We start from the raw sequence: 4532 nt of genomic DNA, 5'->3' as shown, positions 1-4532 counted from the left end.
GTGAAAAATGTGAATGGGGATTGAGTACTCCTAATGGTTTTAAAAAAAATAAAAATAAATGACAGTTATGGGATTAAAAACCAATCCCTTTTTAAACGAGAGACTAAATCTAGCACCTTGGACCACTAAGCCAAACTATCCCAACAATTGTGTTTGGACTACTAAGATAGTCGAGCTATCTCAAGACATGAGATTGCATCACGATGCATGGGTCGTGTTGTTGGGAACCGAGATGACCATGAGATGCAATGTTGTTGTGTTACAAATGATTGAACATGCACGCATAGGCAGCGTGTGCGGTCAAAAAAGTTTTAATTCTACATTATTCATGTTTGAAACCCATAGGCAAACCCTGCCTAAGGTCCAACAAAGCCATAAAGCCACAAAGGTAGATGAAAAATATGAAAGGGAATTAAGTACTCCTTAAGGTTTGTCATGATCGTGTCAAGATCACAAAGCCGCACATTTGAAAAAGTATGACTTTGACACGATGCACTGGTCGGAGTTGGGCTAGACTCTCTCCATATTAGACGCGTTTTAAAACCACGATGTTAACAACGATAAATAAAAAGTCAAAACAAACAATATGTGTTAGCAGCGGGCACGAGGCTTTACAAAAAATTAAAATAAATGACAACTGTGGGATTTGAATCCATGCCCTTTTGAACCAGAGTCGAAGTCTAGCACCTTAGACAACTCGGCCAAACTATCCCGATGAATGTGTTTGGACAAATCAAGATAGTCGAGCTATCTCGAGACATGAGATTACAATACGATGCATGGGTTGTGCTGTTGGGAACCGAGATGACGATGAGATGCAACAATGTTGTGTCGCACATGATTGAACATGCACGCATAGACGGCGTGTGTGGTCAAACAAGTTTTAATTCCACATTATGGATGTTTGAATGCGGAAGAAAAACTCTGCCTAAGGTATAACAAAGCCATAAAGTCGAGTGAAAAATGTGAATAGAGATTGAGTACTCCTTTAGATTTGTCGTGAGCGTGACAAGATCACGAGACACTGGTCGGAGTTGGGTTAGAGTCTCTTCATAATAGACGAGTTTTAAAACCATACCCTTTTAAACTAGAGCCCAAATCTGGCATCTTAAACCACTCGACTAAACTGTACGACAGATGTGCCTTGACAAACCAAGATAGTCAAGCTATCTCTAGACATGAGATTGCAATACGATGCATGGGTCGGACGATGAGATTGAAAAAGTATGATTATGACAGCTGTGGGATTTGAACCCACGCCCTTTCGGACCAGAGCCTAAATCTGGCGCCTTAGACCACTCGGCCAAACTGTCCCAACGAATGTGTCTAGAAAAACCAAGATGATCGAGTATCTCAAGACATGAGATTGCATCACGATACATGGACCGTGTTGTTGGGAACCGAGATAACGATGAGATGCAACATTGTTGTGTCGCACATGATAGAACATGCACGCATAGGCGGCGTGTGTGGTCAAACAAGTTTTGATTCCACATAAGTGATGTTTCAACGTTGAAGGCAAACCTTGCCTATGGTATAACAAAGCCACAAAGCCGAGGTGAAAAATGTGAATGGAGATTGTGTACCCCATAAGGTTTTTGGCGAGCGTGTCAAGATCACGAAGCCGCACATTTGAAGAAGTATGACCGTGACACGATGCACTGGTCGGAGTAGGGCTAGACTCTCTCTATAGTAGACGCGTTTTAAAATCATGAGGTTTTTATAATATGTGCTAGCAGCGGGCTTGAAGGTTTACAAAAAATGAAAATAAATGACAGCTGTGGGACCACGCCCCTTCAAACCAAAGCCTAAATCTGGCACCTTAGACCACTTGGCCAAACTGTCCTGAGGGATGTGTCTACACAACCAAGATGGTCAAGCTATCTCGAGAAGCTATCACGAGACTTGAGATTGCATCACGATGCATGGGACGTGTTGTGAGGAACCGAGATGACGATGAGATGCAACGTTGTTGTGTCGTACACAATTGAACATGCATGCATAGGCAGCGTGTATGGTGAAACAAGTTTTGATTCCACATAACTGATGTTTGAATGTCGAAGGTAAACCTTGCCTAAGGTCCAACAAAGCCACAAAGCTAGGTAAAAAAATATGAATGTAGATTAAGTACCCCATAAGGTTTTTGGTGAGCGTGTCAAGATTAGAGGCCGCACATTTGAAGAAGTATGACCGTTACACGATGCACTGGTCAAAGTAGGGCGAAACTGTCAACATAGTAGACACATTTTAAAACCATGAGTTGGACAGCACCCCTAGAGTATTTAAAAGAGTTTGGTGAAGTTCCTAATTTAAAAGAGTTAATTAATATCATTGATCCCTAATAGATGCATTTATAATCGTGAGGTTGAAGACGACAATATTTGTTAGCGATAACCTTGAATTTATCTTTTCTTTAATCGGAGACCAACTTTTGTTGATGGGAATGTTATTTATTGTTGGTATCAAAGCCATGTTTGTCTTTGAGTATGAGTATTCCTGTGAAACCAAAAATTATACCAACCTTGTAGTTGATGGGAATGTTATTTATTGTTGGTATCAGAGCCAAGTTTCGATCATGGGACCTGTGGGTTATGGGCCCACCACGCTTCCGCTGCGCCACTCTGATTTGTTAATTAATATCATTTTGATCCCTAACAGATGCTTTTAAAACCGTGAGACTCACGACGATACGTAACGGGCCAAAGTAGACAATATTTGCTGGCGGTCGACTTGGCTATTACATAACCTAAATCACCATAAGTGAATTCATTCCAAGGAATCTTATGCTTACACTCTTCATTGAGAGCGGTAGTTATCCTTCGAGAAATATACTTTGGAAGTCCTTCAATGAAGCGCATCATCCATAATTAAAGGGTACTATCATATCTTGTCATAACCTTAGTTACAATTATATCTTTGTACCATCAGAAGTAGCTAACTTTTCGCATCTTATAATCATAAGAATTTTCTCAACGTTCAGTATGGATTTCTAGTTTGCCTACGACAAACTTGAAGACAATATATAAAAGGGTATTAATGGCTATTCAACACTTATATCATTCTCCATAACTTGAGATATTCCAATTTCACTTTTTATATTTGTACTTCTTTTTCTATAGTAGTATGGTTGAGTATCCTTTGCTTTTCTTCGTCGGAGATATGCTTCTCCAACCCATCCTTGAGTACTCCTGTGAAACCAAAAGTTACAATTTGAGCAATAGCGTGGTCAAACTTACCTCGAAGCCTATAGGCGCTAGCTCCCATCAACATTTTGTTGATTACATTTACGACTAGATGACCGGATAGACCATCTATATTCCACTTATGTATGCATGTTCCTTCATAGGTGGATTGAGTCATTTGAGTTTTTTCTTCGAACGGAACATCGGGGAAAGAGGGCTTAGGATACCAATTTTTCTTCATCTAGTTTTTTGGACTTTGTCCTCTAATTTAACAATTTTGTTGATGAGGTCTAGTTTTTTTTGGGCATCTTTTCTTCTTTGGAGAAATAATTTTTAAAATTTTTGAGGTCATTCTCATATGGTTCATTATGACACTAAAAGTTTAATTACTTAAGGTTCTATCAAAATTGAAAGATTGTTTAGCTTTTCTTCAATCAGAGCAAGTGCCTCTTCGGTTGAGCCGAGACTAATTACTTTGTCTAAAATAGCTGGTATGAAGAAAAGAACTTTCCTCAACTTTTGGGAATCTCACGCCATTAATATTTGCAATAGTTTTTTTTATATTTCTTTTGTTGTCGTTTTTCCTTGATTTTTTCTTCAATCTTCTTAACTTGTCTTGCAATGGTTGAGAGAATCTTGTTTGAGAAGTTATTTTGATGTTGGATATTTAGGATATCCTTCGAGGTTGTAATGCATTTTTAAGGAATTCTTTATCAGTGGACAATTCATTTGTGATAATATCGATCTGGTTGAAGATAGATGTAGTATCCAATTCGGTTTGAGTTGGAGATCTGGGATTGCCCTCATAATCGACTAAAACTACTTCTTTGTTGTAATCAACCGGCTCTATTTGCATAGACTTTGACATGTTGATTTTTTATGGAGATCTTGAGATTCATGAGGTACTAGATCTCGAGGTTAAGAATCTTTACCTTTGGAAAGAAAATTTAATTTTCATTGAATTTTACTTTTACGCTTTCCATCATCATGTTCGATGACTTGAGTAAACTGTGGGTCTTTCCTGATTGGAAGGCTCACATATTTAAGGATCCAGGTAGAATTCTTAGTAATCTGATCCCATGAAAGGGTTTTGGAAACAGGTTGACGATTTCTCCAGATTTACCTCTATAAGCATAGTAAATTCTTTTTGGAGAAGATCTAAGAGTTGTGGGGGAGACATTTGAATGCTTCTGATGAGATGTTAAGGTTCTCTATGTGAACATCAAACATGAGGGCAGAAAGGATATGACGATCCTTTAACGAAAAGTAAATAGTTTTGATATGTCTTTCGACAAATGGTAATTTACAAGATCTGCCACAAAGGAAAAACACTGAATTTCTCAACTCAAT

General features: G+C 38.5%; 2 non-coding genes across 2 annotated transcripts; both read right to left on the bottom strand.

The window, feature by feature from the left end:
• Positions 1-1233: 1233 nt before the first annotated feature.
• TRNAL-UAG lies at positions 1234-1313 on the bottom strand. Its single transcript has one exon. It is a non-coding gene; the product is annotated as a tRNA-Leu (tRNA).
• A 1241-nt stretch (positions 1314-2554) lies between these two features.
• TRNAM-CAU lies at positions 2555-2626 on the bottom strand. Its single transcript has one exon. It is a non-coding gene; the product is annotated as a tRNA-Met (tRNA).
• Between the last annotated feature and the right edge of the window lie 1906 nt (positions 2627-4532).

Source organism: Cucurbita pepo, unplaced genomic scaffold (genome assembly GCF_002806865.2).
Source record: "Cucurbita pepo subsp. pepo cultivar mu-cu-16 unplaced genomic scaffold, ASM280686v2 Cp4.1_scaffold000303, whole genome shotgun sequence".
Taxonomy (NCBI): domain Eukaryota; kingdom Viridiplantae; phylum Streptophyta; class Magnoliopsida; order Cucurbitales; family Cucurbitaceae; genus Cucurbita; species Cucurbita pepo.
Note: the sequence above shows the minus strand (reverse complement) of the source record. Positions and strands in the feature narration are given on the sequence as shown.